The sequence below is a fragment of the Heptranchias perlo genome, chromosome 21, assembly GCF_035084215.1.
Source record: "Heptranchias perlo isolate sHepPer1 chromosome 21, sHepPer1.hap1, whole genome shotgun sequence".
Lineage (NCBI taxonomy): Eukaryota > Metazoa > Chordata > Chondrichthyes > Hexanchiformes > Hexanchidae > Heptranchias > Heptranchias perlo.
This window is the reverse complement of record NC_090345.1, coordinates 10686677-10708570: the sequence shown is the minus strand read 5'-3', so window position 1 is coordinate 10708570 and position 21894 is coordinate 10686677. Positions and strand designations below refer to the sequence as shown.

The 21894-nt window shown below is 44.4% G+C and overlaps 1 protein-coding gene across 2 annotated transcripts in view; it reads right to left on the bottom strand.

The window, feature by feature from the left end:
- lzts2a (leucine zipper, putative tumor suppressor 2a) overlaps positions 1-21894 on the bottom strand; it is a 168261-nt gene that overhangs the window by 67294 nt on the left and 79073 nt on the right. The window contains exon 1 of one of the 2 annotated variants that reach the window (XM_068002092.1): positions 19896-20115. The exons of the other annotated variant lie outside the window; for it this stretch is intronic. The gene's annotated coding sequence lies outside the window, so the exon portion shown is untranslated. Of the gene's footprint in view, positions 1-19895; positions 20116-21894 lie in introns of those variants that run through there. 2 annotated transcript variants of the gene reach the window in all.

The window sequence follows — 21894 nt, the reverse complement described above, 5'->3', positions numbered from 1 at the left end:
TGCAAAAGTAATTTGTAAAACTGTAAATACCAATCTAAAATAGGGTCTAAATGTGATGGTAAGTTAGCAGCAAAGCACTTCCTACATTTTAAACTAGTCAATCACTTCCTTTGCCTGCCGGTATGTGACTCAATAAAAGCAACTGGTATTTCAGATCAGTGATTACATTTAAAGGAACATCAATAAGTTTTTAAATCTTTAGAGCCCTACAGTCTCTTATTGGCCGCAAATTTCCTGTAAGGCCTCTGTTTACAGCCACCCTGTTGCTACTTCTTGCCTCTCTCATTCCTTTCTACATAAATCACTCATTGTTACCTCATGCTGCTACTGGAGTAGCCTTTTGCAATAGGCCCAATCCGTTACTAAGACCCATCCAAGTGTATTTTGTGTGTGTTCTTCTCTCTCCCTCTGTGACATGGAAAGGGTCAACTTGTTAGCATGTGAATGAAACTCGGCTCGATTAATCCACTGGCAAAGAATAAACTGAAGCTTTAGATACTGCACAGACTGACCATTTTTATATAAACAGCAGCCTTCTTAGTTCAATCTCCATAAAGTGGCCAAGCCAGTCGGATGCGGTCCAGATATCATTGGAGCTGATTTATAGAACGGCAAAAAACAGTGAAGAATGAAATTGTCCTCAGCTGATTAAAAGTGAACGTTGTGCATTTTTACTCTTTAGACGCATGCATCATTTAAACTTTTCAAATTGAAGAGTAGATTTTTTTCCAAGAGGTGAGGTGCTCACATGCTGCGAGCACGACTTATAATTGATTTCCACACAGGCACTGGGCCTTCGATTTTCCACTGTGCATCAGTCTGACAGGTATCTCACTATCTGTGGAAACTTAGCATATCTACTCCGAGCGCTAAGCATCAGGGCTATTAAAAACAAACTGGATGGGAGAGAATGGAAGTGCTCATAAATAATCTATTCATCTATAATATGCATTACAAGTCTTCCATCTGTGCTTATTTCTGGCAATTTATTCCATTATAAATTTCCACACGCAAATTTATATATACGTCCGATGCAAACTGTAATTGCACCCTCCCACCAGTGGAGGTGCTGCAGTGCCATCACTGGCAGGAGGGTGGAATTACAGTGTGACAACTTTACATAGGCAGTTTCCATTATAAAGTGAGCATAGGAATTTATAATGGAAAGGAAAAATTGGGCGAGTTCTACCATGGGCAGCCGATCAGACAGCGTTCATTTTATGCCCCCACTGAAGTTGAAAGTTTGGCCCTATGACTTTAAAATGGGGACTGTATTATGTCTACTTGCCCTCTTCCAATAATGCCCTGACTTCTAACCTTGCTTCACATGGAAACTACACTTAGTCTTGTCTTCCCCGTGTGCAATGCCATGAGAGGTTACCAGGTATATTAAAAAAAACCTTACAGCTACGCACAGTTCCTGTCAACTGTTTCCAATACAGTTCCAAACAACTTTAGAGTAGAGGTACTGGCTTACAAGCCCCACTTTGCAGACTGACTCACCTCTGTAGTCTGGATTTAACTGGTTGCCTAATTGAGACATTGATACTGGGAAAATCTTTAAATTCCCACACTGAAGCTGATACCCTTCAAAACAAACACTTGCATACAGCAAATTGCTTTGAAGAGCAGTGACTCCTGTGTAGAAAAACATGGCAGCCAATTTGTGCACAGCAAGATCCCACAAACAGCAATAACCAGTTAATCTGCTTTTAGTAAGGTGACCAGTGCACCAGAGGATATTCCTACCCTTCTCCAAAATAATGCCATGGGATGTTTAACATGTATGTAAATAGATGGGGCCTTGGTTTAATATCTCATTTGAAGGCTAGCATCTCCACCAAACTGCACTAAAGTATCAATCTAGGCTATATGTTCAAGCACTGGATGAACCTTTCCAATATAAATTATGAAGATTGTTTTACATCTGTAACAAAGTACGAGGTCTGGGATGTGATTGATAGATATTAGATGCAAGATATATGCATGCACACACTCGCGAGTGCACATGTATATGTATCTTGCATCTAGCACATGCCCATCACACTTTGTTACAGATAGTCATTGGTCTGCAGCCTGAAAATTACAAGCAGCTAACAATTGCCCTCTGATTGACCTCATTTTATAAGCATCTACAATTGCTAGTTACACCACTTTCCCACAGGGAGTACTTCAGCAATGGCTCTAAAAGGTGATGCCAGCAGCTACACATCACAACCATGCTTCAGTCAAAGAAGTGCCAAAGAAGCACAGTACTGAGGGAGTGCTGCGTTATTGGAGGCACCATGCTTGGGTTGAGATGTTAAACCAAGGCCCCATTTGCCTGTACCAATAATTTACAGGGATGTTAAAGATCCCATGGCACCATTCTAAGCAGAGCAGGGAGTTGTCCCCATGTTCTCTGGCTAACATGCCTCCCTCAACTAGCATCACCAAAAGCAGTTTGGCCAAATTGTCTGACGTTATGTAAACACCGCCAGTGTTATAATAACACAGATCAGAAAATCTAGGCTCTTAAGTGGTTATTGCTGTTTGTGGCACCTTCTTGTGCACAAGCTGGCAGCCGTGTTTACCAACATAACAACAGTCAGCGCACAGCAAAATAATTCACTGTATGTGAAGCACTTTGGTATAAACGCTAATCTTTCTTGTTCTTTTGCAGTGGGGCTAGGTTGGCAGTAGATCTGCAATAAATGGCATTTGTTAAGTTAGAACAAAAAAAAAGGCGAACGTACAGAATTTCGCAAACCACATAAGACAATGGTGTTTACTCACTGCAGGGGAATCATTTTGTTGTTTCGCTGAACTCTTGCGTCCATCAGGGTGAGGGATGTTAGTGCTGAGGAATGGGGTTTTTTCCATACTCATTAATGCCCGCATTTGCTATTCACTGGTGATCCCCTGAGTTTGAAGGGTTTTTTAAAAAATTAAATATTTGGAGTTCCCACAGGAAAATGTTCCGCGTGTTTAACTTTCCAGCGTTCAATTGCAAGCGTTAAGTGAACGTATGCAAACTGTGCAACTTGTGAGTGACTCAGGATTGTTGTCTGCATTCTAGGCAACCACTCCCAGGTCAGGCATAGCATAGTTAGGTGCGGTGCGAGGCTCTCTCGGCTTTGCTCTAAAACGAGACCGTCTGAGCAAAGACCATGCGTTTCGCATCAGCGTCTCTCCCCGCTCCCACACCCCACCCATCTCAAATCTGGCAAAGGAACTGCAGACACACTCTAGACTGACAGAGTTGGCAGAAGGTAAACAGCAGCCAGTCTGCTTTCCATGTGAGCTTTCAAGTCTCAACAGTTCACTCAGAGGGCAACAGTCACTGGCTGATCAGGGCAAGGCTTTCCATCACTTTTTACATCCAAGGGTCTGTCAGTGCGCTGAGTGATGTGAGAGAGTCCAGGGACCTCTAAACAGGAATGTGCTTACACGAGGTACATGGATCATCCCATATTACCCTTAACCCTCACCCTGCTTTTTCACTGCGCTGCGTGTTTATACTCTGCTAAGGAGTTCGAAAGCGGAAAAATTTAACCGCCGATCTGGATTGATCTCAGCTTTCTGAAACTGAAAACAGCTTTAGATAATCACTTCGCAAAAGATCGGATGTAGGAAATTTGAAAGCAAAGGTTCTTATATTGGATATTTTCCACTTATCCTGGTAGCAGCTGTTAAATGAATAGGATAGACTATTTTTTTTGGCGGGGGTGGGGGGAGCAAAAGAAATTGGCCCAGGACTTGCAAGCTCACATTCAATAGAAACGAGATAATGTTAGCTCAGTCAGTAAATACATTTGCCAGTGTAAAACTCTGAGCCATGCAGGCCAGGAAAGGCGCAGATTTGATCCCCACTCTGTGTTTGAGTTAGCTGATTTCAGTCAGAATGGCAGTCAGGGATGCAAGGATTTACCTCAGCACAACCCTGCCCCAAGAATTAGGGATTGGAAGAGTCAGCCAGGGTTCTGGTCTGTTGATCATTATCCAATGACTTGAGCTGGAAAGTTGAAGTCAACGGGCAACGAGTGAAGACTTTGCTAGATGACTCCCAGAGCTGAATAGCCTGCCAGCACTCATTATCTCGGTTAACACGTTGGGCATGGCACTGGAAGGTTGATGGTGACCCCAGTAAAAGGCGATGCCTTCAAGAGGGGAAGAGAAGGAAGCTGAAAGAGGAAATAAAAATCAAATGTCAACTCAGGAGGGGCTCATTGTTTGGTCACTCATAGAAATGTAGATTTTCTGAGTGTAATTTTATTCCATGTGTGTATGTCAAAGTTTCATGCCATTTAATTTGGTAGTGCATTGTGGAGTTTTTCCCCAATGGAGTGAATGTTTAAGTTTTTAAATCCCTCAGTCTCTCCACTAATGAAACCCTTATACATGCCTTTGTTATCTCCAGACTCAACTACTCCAATGCTCTCCATACAGGCCTCCCATGCCCCACTCTCCATAAACTCCAACCCATCCAAAACCCTGCCATCTATATCCTGTCCCATACTGGGTTCTGCTGACCCATCATGACATCCCTATTGCCCTGTACTTTTGCCAAGTGGTAACTTGGCTCCAACCAGCTTGGTGCAGCATCTTCCAATGCATTAAATTTGAAATACTCATGCTCATCTTCAAATTCCTCCGTTACCTCTCCCCACTTATCTCCAGAACCTCCTCCAGCCCTGCATCTTCCCCAAGCCCTTTGTTCCTCTCACTCCAGCCTTTTGTGCATTTTCCCTTCCTTCTCCTCACCATTTAATCCATTATAAATGCAACGGTAGCTGTGTTGACTCTCCTTAATTCTGCTGTTGGGGTTTAGACCCAGAAAGCCCTACTCTTTTATAATCATTTACGCTCCAAGTGTGGAATTCTCCCCACTGACTCTGAAGCGAGTGAGTTGCGGACCCTAACCTGGGTACAAACTGACTAGCTCTGGGCGATGGTATTGTCACCCCAAATATAATTCACCACCGTGAGAATCAATGGAAGAAGAGTCAGAGAAAAGACTGCAAATCGGTAAGACGGGGGGGAAAGAACTCCAGAAGAATTTGCTTCCGATTTCATTTGAAATACCAACCACAGGAAACCTTCCTGGGCGCATCTGCAGTGTTGCTACATGCAGTGACCAGAGCAATACTTCGTCCCCTCCATATTGGTTAAAAATAATTATTCACATTGGCAGGAGCGGGAGGGAGAAGTAGATTGTATTAAAATAAAAACTGCTGACAGTAATTGACCCTTAAAGGGGCACAGTAAATGGGAACCTTCATGGTGTCAAAGATTCCTGCTGGTTTCAGATTTCATGCATTTACAATCCTTGCACAAGAAAACCAATCCTCTTGACCTCTGACACTTACCGGACAAGTGACAAATATCCGATTACCTCCTCTAAAGGTGTAGAAGGATGCTGTATGTCAGAGGCGGAATCAATTCCTTAACGGGCGGTCGCACATACACTTTAGCATTGCTTCAAAATAGACCGTAGTGCACCACCGACGTGACTGGTGATGTCACCACTAAAACCCTAGATCAAAATGGCAGAAACATGCACTGTTTCAAGTTGAGATTTATGTAACTGCAGCGGTAACTTGGCTCCAACCAGCTTAGTGCAACATCAAGCCACCCTCAACCAGACTGTAAACATTATGCAAACCCTAGACGTGAGATCTCCAGTTGGGAACCATACACTTGAGGCATGATCTCATGCTGAAAGGTAAATTTAGCTAAAGGAGGCACATTCTCATCATCACCTGGGTCACATAGGAATGTTGCATCAATATTCTTTCCTTTCTCTTATTCTCTTTTACCTGTTTTTCCTCTTTTTCTCACTCCCCCCTCACCCGCACCACCCCCCCTCCCTCCGAGTGATATGGAGGTACGGCAGGTAAATGGAATTGAGGTACAGATCAGCGATGATCTAATTGAATGGCGGAGCAGGTTCGAGGGGCTGAATGGCCTCCTCCTGTTCCTGTGTGCCTACAACATTTCATGCCACCGTATATCAAAAAGGAACATTATGGGTTTCACCACTGAAAGCAAGTTACACATTGGAAGAAACAAAACCATGCAAGTCATAGTTTACCCTGTCATATCGAAAGACACAGGCATTTCAGGTATGTTGCCAATCAATGGTTAAAACCAAGAATAATAATTACATTGTTGTGGTAAAAATCTGCATTGCGTTACTAATTTATTCATTGCATGAATTGCACAGACATAAGGAAGAAGAAAATATGAAGAGGAAGCCAGTGATATATCCTACTCCGGAGTAAAGCTGACATTCTGGGACTTCTGCAAGCAATGCTCTTCCCTTTTAGGCCTTCAGCAGCTTTGCTTTCAGGGTCATGAAGTCTGCCATGTTTGATACGGATCAAGCAGCTAATTATACAGTAACGCAGCATTCGGTTTGTGCCCACAAGGCATCCATACTAGCTCGGTGCAACACACATCGAGGAAACAGCACCATCTTCCTAACAGCTTCAGAGCTGAAGTGATCAAGAATAAAGGCACACATCCACTTTAATGGAGTCTTCCGGGCGTTAATCCATTTTGGTCAAATCAGAGTCAATGGGAACTGTCCATGGAGAAACAGACTGAGAACAATTAATGGGAATTGCTAAAGCAAAACATGGCTACCAGAGCAAGTATGATAGATCAGCCAGGAACATTCATGAACAATCTATCACGGTTGATCAAATCACAAGGCCCAATATAGCAGCATCTTAATGTGCGCCTAGATAATTGCTGTAGGCTCATTTTTGATAACGACCCAAGGTTTGTCATAGTTACATTAATGAAGGTTTTGAACCTTCTAAATCTAGGAACATGGACATTTAGAGCAAGGAGATATTTTATGTGCAGGGAAGATAGTCTCCGGCTGCAGACCAAGGACGTAGAATCATACAGCACAGAAGGAGGCCATTCGGCCCATCGTGCATGGGCCGGCTCTTTGAAAGAGTTATCTATTTAGTTCCACTCCCCCTGCTCTTTCCTCATAGCCCTGCAACTATTTCCCCTTCAAGTATTTATCCAATTCCTTTTTTGAAAGTTACTATTGAATTAGCTTCCACCACCCTTTCAGGCAGTGCATTCCAGATCGTAACGGCTCACTGCGTAAAAAACAAAAAAAATCTCATTTCCCCCCGCCCTGGTTCTTTCAGGTCAGTACCAGTGTCAAACTACCGTACAGCCCTAGGACAGAGGGCAGGTTATATGTCAAAGTGTCCCCAGAATTAAGGTGGAATTTTGATTCACTCCAACATGAATCATGCAGCGTCAAATGGGATTAGTTAAATAATCCACAACGATTTCAATAAATTATATTTCAAGAAGGAGACATCTGACGTACATAGGGGGTGAATATCTGCGGTCGTTCTCCCGCCCATCCACTTTAACTTCGACGGACGAGGCGCTGAAACCTCGGAAAGTTGGCGTAAGTTTCTCCGGGGACCTCTTCAGCTGAAGTTATAGAGGAACGCAGGACAACCCCTGCAGAAACTCCCCCCACCCTCCCCATATCCGGTCACGACAGTTTGTAGGATTTAGGGTGATCAGATATTTCTCTCAGGCTCAGCATTATAGACTGCTCCCTTAAGTAAGCCCCTCACTCCAGATGAACCACACAGGGGACTTTACTTGCCCAAGTTCTAGATGCTTTGTGCTGAACCCAGGATGTCAAACAGAAAACCCTTATCACTGTACTCCAACTACTGGTTATATCACATGATCTTCCTTGACTTCAGAAGGCAGTGGTAGAACTACTCCACTGGACCATGGCTTAAGTAATAAACTGACAAACAGATTTATTAAACAGTGAACGAATAAGTGAGCATTAGTGATGACACACTATAGATTCACAGTGGTTACTGGCTGACGTCTTCCCTTCCTTGAAAGGCAGAAAGTAACATTCACCTCTGCTATAAACTTCAATGTGCACTAGACCTGGCACAAGGTCCTTTAATAGGGAGGCAGTTAGTTACTGACTCTCCATAAATTGTCTTTGGCCTATCTGTATCTCACTGATGGCTTCACATGTACTATTCAATTGGAAGAAGACAGGCTGAGACATGCTTTCAAAATTTGACTGGGACAGAGAAAATTTAAGTAAGTATCTCTTAAACTCAAACAGAGCTGCCAATCAAACATATATTCAGACAAAACCCACAGCATACTTGTTTTTCAATTGAGTGGCTTGGGATACCTGTCACAAGTGACATGTCCATTCTGGGGCTTTTGGGTGGTGAAACTTGCTGGACCATTTTCCCGGTTTTTAATCCTCTCTATACTGTGACAGAAAGAAAGAAATAAGCCAACAATCTGATAGACAAAAATGTTTCATTCTTGTCACTTTGATTATAGAATCGTACAGCACAGGAGGAGGCCATTTGGCCCATCGTGCCTGTGCTGGCTCTTTCAAAGAGCACACCCCTGCTCTTTCCCCACAGCCCTACAATTTTTTTCCCCTTCAAGTATATATCCAATTCCCTTTTTTGAAAGTAAACTATTGAATCTGCTTCCACCACTCTTTCAGGCAGTTAGCAGAGTATGTGGCAAAAAGTAGAAACGGGGTATGTTTAAGGTTGAACACGACACTGACTTTCAACATGCAACCCTCTAACTCAAATCATTTTGGGTTAATCCATCCAATATTTAAACTTGGCCCAATTTGAAATACTTTAGTTTTGGGATAGCCTTAATTCGAACTTGTTCTTTTAAGTGATTGTGCTTATCAAGGCGAGGACTATCAGTCCTGAGGACACCTAAAATCAATATTAAGCTCCTCCAGGTCATGTGCAACATATTTACAATAAAGCTCCCTCTACTCTGCCGAACAATGCATCGCCATCCCAACCTAAAGCTGCTATTATGGGTTGGGTTCTGGGAGACTCATGCCTGTGACCCCGTCATTTACATTACTAAATCCAGCTGTCTTATCCCATGACAGAATCGCAGGCCCAGTGTTTCATAGAGCTACAGTATTTCTGCTGGGAGACAAATTTAAATAGACACCAGTCTCCAACCTGAACAAGAAAAAGTATAAAAGGCTTAAGAAGAGAATTCCTCACTGCATTTGGTGTGGCTTTGGAAATTCCCCCATCCTAGCCATATGTAGCCTCTCTGAGTGAGACAGACAATTTAGTGCTGATTAGTGTGGAATTACAAACAGTTTTGTGTTGTGGATTTGGCAAAGACTCATTTCATTTACGGCTTGAAGCTTTCTGGAGACGTTCAAAGTCCCAGAGATCAAAGAAGGTGCTCCAACACATTTTAGCACTAAATCCAGCTGACCCATCACTTTTAAAACATGGCATTATTGTCATTCAGATAAAACATATGCATTTATGGGGGGGGGAGGTTGGGAGGAAAGCACATAAAATAACACACCAAGCTTTGACAAACTAAAGCTGTTCAGGGAATCAGTGAGCTGGCAATGAAATGGTTGAAGGATTGTCCTCTTCATTTGAGGTCGATGGAGTAATTATTTTTCTCAAAACAGAAAAAGCACAATTCAGAGAATTCCTCTGCGATTTTCCTTTCCCTTCCCTTCTTTCCTGTGAGGAAGTCCCTGGCATTAGTGCACCATCTCCTACTGAGACATAGCTGAGATTGGAAAGGCCCCCCCCCCAGTTGAACCCACTGCTCCATACTGCTCTCTACAGGGGACATGTAAGTAATCTGTTAAAGGATCGGACTCTTGTACTAAGAGACTGCGAGTGTGTTTTGTTCCATAGTATAAAGGTTTTATTAAGAAGTTACAAGATAAGTAGTAAAAGTGTTAAAATACAATGGTATAATTATAGCATACTAAATAAGACATTGCGATACAAGCTGGCAAAGCTTCACACCGACAAGGTTCTGAGATGATCAATCTCAAATGGCCCTTGTGATAACAATTGAGCATGTCCAGTTTTTGCTCCGAGAATATTCTAACAAATATGTTTTACGCTCTTACTTGTATACCCACAATCAGCATTTCAATCTGCTCTTCCTTAAGCCTCCTTTGTGTCAATATGTCAATCAATTTCTCTGTCAGCCAAACACCATCTGCAGACTCCTGTATATTGCACAACAGGATAGTAACATTTCCCACGACATCATGTTTATAAACATTGATAATAATGGAGACACGGTGGCTCACGACGTGATCAACCAAGTACGCACTAGTCAACAAGGCTGAGACAATCTCGAGTAGATGCAAACAATATCCAACGAAGGTCTGTGAGAAATGTTGTTTCTTACAGGACACCATGCAGATCATCAGGCGTTGGCAGGTAATCTCATATGGGGCCATCATAACCCAATTTGCCAGTAAAATCGGACGGAGTGGGGGGCGGTGGTTGGGCAGGGCAGGGGAGGAGGAAACGAGCAGGGGTTCTTGCTCCTGATTGTTGGGGGCAGAAGGTATAGGCACCCCGTCCACCATCCACACCCCACACACACATTCTGTTAACAGTCATTGCCAGGTCTCACACAGGTGAGGAAAAGAAAAGAACGGCTTGCATTTACATAGCACCTTTCACAACCTCAGGACATCCCAAAGCACTATACAGCCAATAAAGTACTTTTGAAGTGTAGTCACTGTTGTAATCTAGGAAACGCAACACCCAATTCGTGCACAGCAAGCTCCCACAAACAGCAACGTGATAATGACTAGATAATCTGTTTTAGTGGTGTTGGTTGAGGGATATTGGCCAGGACACTGGGGAGAACTCCCCTGCTCTTCTTCGAAATAGCTCCATGGGATCTTTTACAATCACCTGAGAGGGCGGATGGGGCCTTGGTTTAACATGTCATCCGAAACAGGGCATCTTCGACAATGCAGCACTTCCTCAGTGTCACTGGAGTGTCAGGCTAGATTTTGTGCTCAAGTCTCTGGATTGGGACTTGAACCAACAAATTTCTGACTCAGAGGCGAGAGTAAATTGAAAACATTTTTGTAGAAAGTGGCCATCGTCACAGACTCCCTGCCACTAAAATATCTCAACAGATCCCTTGCCTTCCTTGATGATGCTGAAAGCTCTTCAAACCCTTCTGGTTGCCTATTTTCTTACAAAGATCAATGGCAGTAAACAATCTGCAGTGGTTATGTCATCTCTGTGCACTGACATTGTATTGGCTCCCGTCCAATCCAGTGATGTAGTTATGCTGGGGGTGGTATTGGAACTGACTGGGTGTTATACTGCATCTAATGTAACCACGAAAACATTAATACCCATTTTGGTTGAAGCTCTTTCATTCAGTTACAGAATTTGTAGGAAGCTGCTGAAAGTTCGCATAGGAATGAGGAGTGCGCTATTGAGATTTGGGGTATATGCAAGAAAATTTCTGTTAATTATAGCCCTGAGTTCTGTTATTCCGCATAATGTAAGGTTGCGCCTTGTTGACTATAATTCTTTAGGTAATGTGAGGCCATTAGATGTCAATGACGCAGATGTGGGTAAGTAATTGATTACTGGAAGATGTCCCTTCAAGACAGTAGCTTCAGCCTGGCAAAGTAACTGGAAATTTTAGGCTGTGCTTTCTCCGGCCCTGAGCTTGGAGTCCGACAACATCAGTTATGCTAATAGGGTTAGATGAAGAGAGGTGGGAGGAGGCTCGTGTGGAGCATAAACACCGGCAAGGACCAGTTGGGCTGAATGGCCTGTTTCTGTGCTGTAAATTCTATGTAATTCCATGTAACACTTAAGACACCCAAGTATCAGCATCAAACATTCCCCAGTTCGGTGACGCACTAAGATGTAGAATAAACCTACATTACCCAGCCCAGCAGTGTGACCTCATCCCAACCTCAAAGCACCTCCTCCTGCACCAATGTAAATGTTTCCACTTTGCTGTCCAGGCCCTTGTACCATCTCCCAGAGTGAGATCGGCAATCTTTGTGCTAAATGTTGGACTTTAATGGTGTGGAATCACTCCCACTGGGGTTGAGACTGCCTGAATTGATTTCACATAGGACCCTTACAACTAGCAGAGAGGGAAGACTTTCACTCCGTCAGTCTGGTGGGGCGGGGGGGTAAACAAGAGGAATGGGGGGAGGGGGTGATTTGTAGGACTGGAGGAGGTTACAACGACAGGGAAGGGGTGAGACCATGAAGGGATTTAAACAGGAGGGTGAGAATTTTAAATTGGAAGCGTTGGGAGGACGAGGACGGGTTGATGAGTTAGCGGGACTTGGTGCGAGTTAGGGTATGGGCGGCGGAGGTTTGGAGATGCAAGGTATGGGCAATCGGCAATCACGGTGACATCATCACATCGTACCTTGTGTTTTAAATCACGTTTGTCAAACAGTAGGTGCGCCATTCGGTGTAGCTTTAAGTCTCACATACTAGCCCATCAGATTTGATGTCTGTGCTGACTTTGGGTGGTAGCTGGAGATGGCCTCAGTGCCATTCAGCTAGGAAGGGAAAGCAATCATCCAAGATTCCAACTCCTGACGGCCATCCTTTGGCCCCTGCTGGATAGGATGTCATGTGGAAACTGGACGAGCACGGAAACTTGGTACAACAGGCGACACGGTGACATTGCAGCAGAGATTTTCACACCTCCACTCTCCCTCTGGAGTGCTTTGGGAACCAAGTCTGCTCGAAAGCTGCTCAGTCAGGTGGCGATGTCCCTTTAAGAGAACACGGTCCTGGGAAAGCATGCGTGGGAGTCGCTTTTATATCTGCTTAAGTTGCTCAGTGTAAATAGACAAAGAGATGCTCTTTATTTTCTCAGTGTGGGCTAAGCTGACTAACAGACCACTAAAACAAACCTTAAGAACACATTTTTTTTCCCCCGTTAAGTAAATAAGCTCAATTGCTCCCGTCAATAAAACTTCTGTTTTCCCTCTCTCTCTCCAAAATGTTTCCTAAAGCAGAACCAGCATTGCAGTAAAGAACACTTGGGAAACGTTCGTGTGAAGTTGTGGAGAGGGATTTTTAACCCTGCCTTTACAAAGGCACAGAGAGACAGACACGCTAAGGAGAGCTTGGTGGCGAGATTAACTAACTCGGCAACACGCCGAGCACCACTAATCTGAGGGTACCTTTACCTTAAAGCGTCATCGCCGTTGGCAACCCCGAATGCGCCAATGCCTTTGTGAGGTAATGGGAACAACCTGAAGAAATGTTTAGCGCATCTTGAGAGGCAGGGGGCCATAGCAACCCTGCAAGAGTCCCGCTGGTGACACAGGCCGCCATCTTTTCTGGCCATTGACCATCCCCAGTCACTTGGGGGACGATCCAACAGCCAGAGATAAGATCCATCAAGCAACTGTCTGCGTTTACCTCTGGGGAAAGTTGGTGCTGCAGCAGATGTTAATTTTAATTATACTTTTTAATGAATTAATCGTTTTTTTTAAATAAGAAGCCGATCCATTTAATGATGGGGTGACAGTTTATCAGTCTACTTTTAAGTAGCATTTTATTTTCAAAAAAGAAAACAATTGGAATTAAATAATGACAGATAATGAGAAAGGAGGGAAATTAGTTTCCTTACTTTGTTCTGGAGTATAATGAGTCAGTAAAAGCACAAGGGAAAGGGCATTACTGCTGGAAAGCAGCATCCCCTGTAGCAATGAGCGGAGGTCAATCACCCGCTATGTGTGCATTGCCTTTACCGAGTGTGGGATTAGAGCTTTGTAAAGCTCTGCTTTTGCTTCATGATCGCTTTCTGTTTGCATCAGGAAGACTCCTAAGTGAATGGAATCTCTCAGCACTCATGCCAGCCGGTGCATCCCCCTCCCCCTCGAGACCCGCTGTGTCTCGTTAGCCCGGGACCCTCTGCTCATCATTAACTGTTCAAAAACAACGAGGTTCATTGAATGAGTCCCTTCCTAATAATGCAAGCCTCCTGCAGAGCGTTTCAGCTGCCCAGAGCTGGATTGTTTTAAGAAACTTTTTTTTCCCCCTCGTTTCTCCTTCTAGCCGCGCGCTCAGTTGGCAGCACTCTCGCCTCTGAGTCAGAGGGTTGTGGGTTCCGGTCCCACTCCAGAGACTTGAGCACGTAATCCAGGCTGACACTCCCAGTGCACTACCGAGGCGGGTGCTGCACTGTCAGAGGATCCTACCTTTCGATTCGAGACGTTAAACTGAGGCCCCGTCTGCCCTCTCAGGTCGACGTAAAAGATCCTCTGATATTATTTTTGAAGAGCAGGGAAGTTCTCCCCGACATCATGGCCAATATTTATCCCTCCACCAACGTCACTAAAAAACAGATTATCTGGTCATTATCACGTTGCTGTTTGTGGAACTTCGCTGTGCACAAATTGGTTGCTGTGTATCCTACATTACAACAGTGACTACACTTCAAAAGTACTTCATGGGCTGTGAAGGGCTTCAGGACATCCTGAGGTCGTGGAAGGCGCTGTATAAATGCAAGTCGTTCTTTCTTTTTCTCTCCTGAAGGCCTGGACTCGTGCTGGGTGTGCTGCTCCGCGGGGGTGCTGACAGCTTCCAGTGCCTTACCTGTGACTGTGGTAAGGCACTGGGAACAATCGGAGCTGAACCAGATCCTGTCCTCGAGCAACTGTGTACGTGGGCCGGTAGGGGCAGAATATAAGGCCAATACTTCCCAGACACAGAGGACGACCAGATGGATGGTATTGGTCCTTTCTGGTCTTGTATATTCCCAAATTCGTATACGCACACTTGTACACAGGAACACACACTCTTTCCAGCAGGAGCCACTGGTTAGCAACCAGGAGCAAGAACTCCTGGGCTGATTTTGCCCTTGGCCAGTCCAGGGGGTGTCGAGCCCTATCATAGCATCCCACTGCAAGCCAAGACCGCAGTAAAACAACTGCACATCGGGGACCGTCTGCAAAAACAGCTGCAGGCGTGACACAGATGCAAAATTTCCAGCTGTGTGGTGAGCGGAGACTCAAGTACTTGGACGCAGTCTGTGTGACAATTCGCTGCAAACAATATAGTCCACGGCACTAACCACGCATTCTGTGCACGTGTTTCTTCTTAACGTCCTCAGGACAACGGAAGCTCTTGTTGCTAAAAGCAGCACATAAAATGTATTTTTTTTGTGATCAACGACAGGAGAGTAATTACTTTGTGGGGTCCTGCGATTCGGTTGGACTGACCGCCATGTCACCTGATACACGGCAGCAATCAAAACAAACTGGTAATGGCGGGCAGCTGAGTCAATAACAAGGGAAAGGCAAGTCGCAGTGTAAGGTCTTCACAGTCAAGTAAAACCAGCAACGGTCCGCACAGTGAACATTTCCCTGGGAAGGTTTATCCTCAAGATATAATTAACACTGCTAACTTCTGAATAGCTGGACAATAACAACAACAGCTGCTTGCATTTATATAGCGCCTATAACGTAGTAAAACGTCCCAAGGCGCTTCACAGGAACGTTATCAGACAAAATTTGACACCGAGCCGCAATAGGAGATATTAGGACAGGTGACCAAAGGCTTGGTCAAAGAGGTAGGTTTTAAGGACTATCTTTAAAGGAGCTGAGCGAGGCGGAGAGGTTTAGGGAGGGAATTCCAGAACTTAGGGCCTAGGCAGCTGAAGGCACGGCCGCCAATGGTGGGGCGAAGGAAATCGGGGAGGAATTATGATGAGATGCTCCTGCTGAGTAAAGATGATAGATAGAGTATGGTTCTTTCTGGGACCAGTCAGATAGACTAATAGTTTTTTCTAATCTTTTCCATTCCCGTGTTTAATACCTCATTATGGAGCAGCTCTCCTATTTAGTCTGTAGAGATCAGAGGTTCAAACTGGAAAAGAAAAAAGGCATCAAATCCAATTTGTTTGACATTATTGTTCGCTAATAACTAGATTCTACCACCGGAAACCAAATAAGAATATGTAAAATGGAGATTTCAAACTGGATGGTAATGTGAGGTCCTTCTGCATTTCCACTATATCAGTGTGGGTGGGGGGAAGGGGAGGTGGGAGGTAGGAGGGGCCTATGAAACCTTACCTAACCATCGTCACTATCTGTAGGCTTAGCTTGTCTTTCAGGCAATGGGTGGCATAGTAAGAAATGCCATTGGCTCATTTTCACCCCTATCACATTACCTGGCCTGAAGACATCCCCGAACATTATAAAATGTTTCATTTGTACATTTGGCAAGAACTGCAGATAGAATGGGAGGTGGGGGGGGGGGGGGGGAAGTGGTGGTTGAGGTTGTGGTATCACTGCAGGACGAGACAGGCAAAGTAGTGACGGTTACAACAGATGGGATTTGGCTTCCTCCATTGGCACTAGGTCAAAATCCTCGAATTCCCTATGGTGGGAGCAGGATCACCACAAGGACTGTAGCAGCTTCAAGAAGAAGGCCCAGCACCACCACCTTCTCATAGAATCATAGAAAGTTATGTCCCAGAAGGAGGCCATTCGGCCCATCGTGTCCATGCCGGCCGAAAAAGAGCCATCCAGCTTAATCCCACTTTCCAGCGTTTGGTCCGTAGCCCTGTAGGTTACAGCTCTTCGTATGCACATCCAAGTACTTTTTAAATGAGTTGAGGGTTTCTGCCTCTACCACCCTTTCAGGCAGTGAGTTCCAGACCCCCACCACCCTCTGGGTGAAAAGATTTCTCCTCAGCTCCCCTCTAATCCATCTACCAATCTCAGGGCAACTATCGATGGCCATTCGATGCAACCTTGCCAGCGGCGCCCAAATCCGGAGAACAAATAAAGGGAATGTGCGTGCGATGGACGAGGAGAAGATCGGACTTGGCCTTGACTGTATCCACCAATGATGAGTGATCTGCTAACACTAAATGTCCAGGTATACACACAAAGAATACTTCGGTGTTAAGTGTTAGCTGTAGCTCAGTGGGCAGCACTCTTGTCTATGATTCAAAAGGCTGTGGGTTCAAGTCCCACTCCACTGACTTGAGCACAAAATCTAGGCTGACACTCCAGTGCAATACTGAGGGAGTGCTGCATTGTCAGAGGTGCTGTCTTCCGGATGAGACGTTAAACCCGTCTGATCTTTCAGGTGGACGTAAAAGATCCCTCGGCACTATTTTGAAGAGCAGCACGGGAGTTCACCCCTGGCCAATATTCATTTCTCAACCATCAATAAGACGGATTATCTGGTTATTATCACGTTGCAGTTTGTGGGACCTTGCTGTGCGTAAATTGGCTGCCATGCTTCCTACATAACAAAAGTGACAACACTTCAAAAGTACTTCATTGGCTGTAAAGCCCTTTGGGACGTCCTGAAATCATGAAAGCTGCTATATAAATGCAAGTCTTTTCTTCAGTGAGGTATATAGGAGGCTGGCTGACACCAGTGGAACTATACCTCAAGGAGAGGAGGAGAGGAAAAGGATGTCAAAAACAAAAATAAAATATGAATCCACCCTGTCTAGCCCAGTCCAGATTTTGTCCTTGAGTTCAATGCCTAGCCCTATGGGGAGGGGAGGGCTGACTAATTCCTACTCCAAGTCTGAGTAAACTGCCTGAAGGACAAAGAGGAAAGGGAATCATTTTAGTCGTGGGATCCAGAGTGCAGACTCTCACAATTATTTACTGGCAAATGTATTTGTCTGGCTGGCTTTTCAGTAATTAGAGGGTGGTAACATCACGGGAATACATGTCACTGTTTCTATAAAGGTGGGAGGACACAGTGATGTAATCGGTGAGACAATGTTCCATTGCACCGTCAACAGTGTGTAATGGTCCAAATTTATTAAAATATAAAGAAACGTTAAAGAAGCATTATATCAGTCATCCGATGATATCTGCTTCAGCCCGAATGTCCCACAGACGCCAATTTGGCGCTGGGATGGCAGAGTTTTTCAGAGCAGCTTCAGAAGACGAGTCTACAGGGACATCACCCTTTTAATTAAATTAAAAGGTTCGTCAGTCCTTCGTAAGGACATAAAATTTAATGAATCCCCACGACATAGGTTTCAGCCGTGGCTCTGTGGTAACATTCTCGTGTGAGTCAGAAGATCGTGGGCTCGAGTCCCACTCCAGGGACTTGAGCGTAAAATCCAGGCTGACACTCCAGTGCAGGACTGAGGGAGTGCTGCATTGTCGGGGTGCCGTCTTTCCAATGAGATGTCAAACCGAGGACCCGTTTGCCCTTTCAGGTGGATGTATAAGATCCCAGAGATCTATTTTGAAGAGCAAGGGAGTTCTCCCCGATATCCTGGCTAATATTTATCCCTCAACCAACATCACTAAAATTATCTGGAGATTATCACATTGCTGTTTATGGGATCTTGCTGTGCACAAATTGGCATTTCCTAAATTACAACAGTGACTGCACTTCAAAACTACTTCATTGGCTGTAAAGCGCCTTGGGACGTCCTGAGGTTGTGAAAGGCGCTATATAAATGCAAGTTCTTTCTTTTCTTTTCTGACCTTCTTGATAGAATATCCCTTTCTCATTGAGAATGTTTCCGATTCATTAGGCGGTGCAGAAGAATGGCCTGAAGTTGGGATGGCAGTTCCCCACAGTAGGGAAATGTCCTGCTACTGATCACTGCCTCTCCTGGAGGCACAATTACACTTGACTTTCAATGTAAGATTGCTTGCTGCAGTATTGATGTCCACCACTAGATGTCTTCAGCATCTCCACTGAACTCTATTGTATATTGTACAGTGGATCCCATCCAACTACCACACTGGCTTATTTTACTATTTTATGCACTTTATTCGCATTTGAATCTCTGAATTGTTTCTTAATATTAACAGACTGTCCAGGAATATTTTAGCTGCATGACATTTGCATTATCTGCTCGTGTAATTGGCACTTCTTCACCCATCTTAAAATCTGCCTCTTTATCTTCAAGCATTCCTACTATCTCGGATTCATTTCAATATAATACGATAGGAACGATCCTGGTTTGCAGTGACTCAGAAAGAACACGCCGCTAAGCGGTTTAACATCGCCACCATTTTGTGCAGGCTGCCCTCCATTTTGCTCAGTTGCTCCTCCATTTTGTTTGTTTAATTGAATTTGCCTGCAACTTAATTGTGGTGCGCTGCATGTGCAAAGTGTGCAAAAGATGTGCAATGTTACTGTACTAACTTTTTCCTCTACTTGGAACTCCTTAGGACCAATAACAGACCCCTATAAATTGGACACATGCGGGAGCCTGAATGGACTTTTTACTGTCGGAATCCAAGCTATAATATTGATTTCTTCTTGTGTGAGGGAATGCTTCACCTCATTTAGTCAGTGTGAAATCTCCCAGTATTTTTCCATTGTCCTTAAGTGTGAGATTTGCCAAGAGAATCCGCACCAAACTGAAAATACTTGCTGCAAAAAAAAATATATATACAGCCCTCCAGGGGTTAAATCCCTGCTGCAGTGTAATGGCCAGAACCTGAACTAATTATACTAACCAATGGACCAGACTCTCCGACGGGGAGGCCAAGGATCGCTTAACACGAGAGGGCAGGTTGGGTTCCCTCCAACCCCACCACCCACACTCCACTGAAACAGCTCACCGAACAAAGCAAATGAAGTCAAGAGAGAAGCCAGAGCACAAAGCACAGCTTCAGCTAATTCACTGAGCCAGCCCCAGACTCTCTCACACCGCCTGCCTTCCTTCTGCTCACTAAATTTAATCGACGACAGCACACTTTTTAAACAAAATATATATATATTAAAAAAAACATTCTTGGACTAGCCCGCACAAGAGAGAGAGAAGACAAAACAAAAGGATGACTTTCAAACTATAGCTAACATCAGAAACAATTTCAATCTGCCCAAAAAAATTCAGAGCAAAAACCCACAGAGATCTAATCTACATTCGCCCAAAACTACTGCTCATATCATGCTGCTTCTGCAAAAACATTCCGACAAAACGAATCAAACTTTAACTCTTATTATTTTTTTAACCTTCTCAGTGAGTTTTACAAGTTATCTTCTTCCCAACCTTCCCACCATCACAGCTCCCCACAAGGCATAGTGATAACTCGCTGGGTTCCTTACCATTTGTAGCTTCCTCCATGGTTTCTCTCAGTGCAGAGTATTGACTGCACATGCAAATTCAAAAACGGGTCCGCGATTTGTCTGCCGTCTTTAACTAGCGGAGCAAATCTCTGCAGCGGCACAATCTGTAATCTCCCTCAGCCGTTCGCACACTCCTGCAAGCTGGAAGTGAATCCTTCTCGCCAGCCCAGAGTCACAGTCCCTCCAAGCTGTCAATACACTGCCCGCCTCTAAATGATGGGTCCAACCCACTCCCAGCTCCTCTCCTTATAGTTCTGGCCTCCGGGTGCACTTTAAGGGGATGGATGGAGTGCAGCTCTCTTAAAGCTGACATATCCCTTTTTGTTGGCCTTAAGCCTTGAATTTTTTTTAAACTGCATTAAGAGGAATTCAATCAAAAGACCTTTTTTTTTCCCCCCTCATCCCTGTTAAACCTCTGGAAGAGATTTCATTTCTATTCCAGAACACAGGTTTGTTAAACTTTCTTTCCCTCAGACGATTGTGAAGGCGTTGTGTCTCACTGGGGTGCAGTTTTACAGGCAGTGACACTGCCTACAGAGGGTGTCAGCAGGCTTTTCGACTTGGAGGGCATCACAGACAAGTCCAGTGCTATTTTCACCCAAAGTGGACAAACACACACACACACACACATTTTCCAGTTGAGTTCGCTGAATTGTGAGCAGCAGTGATTTTTTTTTCCTCCCTCACTGGCCAGGGAGGGTGAGGCTGATACTTTAACTCCACCTGAAGTCAAGTAACTCAGCACGAACTGGCCATCTTAACGTTTGTTTCAATGATAAGGGATTAGTACATCAGCTATGGCTCAGTGTGGTAGCACTCTCGCCTCTGAGTCCGAAGGTTGTGGGTTCAAGTCCCACTCCAGAGACTTGAACACGTAATCTAGTCTGACACTCCCAATGCAGTACTGAGGGAGCGCTTCACGGTGCGTTTTGGATGAGACGTTAAATCAAGGCCCCCTCTGCCCTCTCAGGTGGACGTAAAAGATCCCATGGCATTATTTCGAAGAAGAGCAGGGGAGCTTTGTTCCACAATTCTGTAGGTGCTACATCTCACTGGGGTGCAGTTCTACAAGCAGGGAGACTGCCTACAGTGAGTGTCAGCAGGCTATTCCTCTTGGGATGGCATCACAGTCCTAAATTATTGTTGCTTGGCCAAAATCCTGGAATTCCCTACCTAACAACACTGTGGGAGTACCTTCACCACGTGGACTGCAGTGTTTCAAGAAGAAGGCCCACCATCACTGTCTCAAGGGCAATTAGGGATGGGCAATAAACGTTGGCCTTACCAGCTACGCCCAGATCACAAGAATGAATAAAAAAAATATGTATAATGTATATACACTAGACAATCTCCTGTGGCGTTGCACATAGAAAGCCTAGACCAAATGTAGTCTTTAAGCAAAGCTGGGTTAGAAGGCAGGAGATAATTCAATCAGAGCGTGCAGACATAATTCAAGCCCCATTTCAAAGTCATACATTCTATCCTTAGGTTTATACAATACTCTGATTTTATATTATTCATTGTACTTAAATAGCCAAGCCTTTGGCTATTGGAGAGGCAGAGCAGTAGAGTTTGTTGGAGCATAGCAGTTTCTCTTTTGAACAGTACGAGGAGCTGGGAGTTGCAAACCTGAGGCACTACAGCACCCCCACCGTTGGAGGGTGTAATTACAGTGTGATTAGTTTACATAGGCAGTTTCCATTATAAATGTAGACCTAGGAATTTATAATGGTAAAAGACTGATGGGAAGTGCACGCAGACATAAGATTTTTAATGCATTAACGCCACAAAAGGGTCGAGTCCAGTGAATATCTGTCACACTTTAAAGTGTCAAAGTATTGAAAAGGAGAAAGAAAACCACTCATTTCCTGCAGGGTTTTCTGACTGTGACCTCTTCCCAAGGACAAGAGCTGGGACACATAAGCAGCTGGTGTTCTATATAAACTTCCTTCAACAACAACATCTTGCATTCATACAT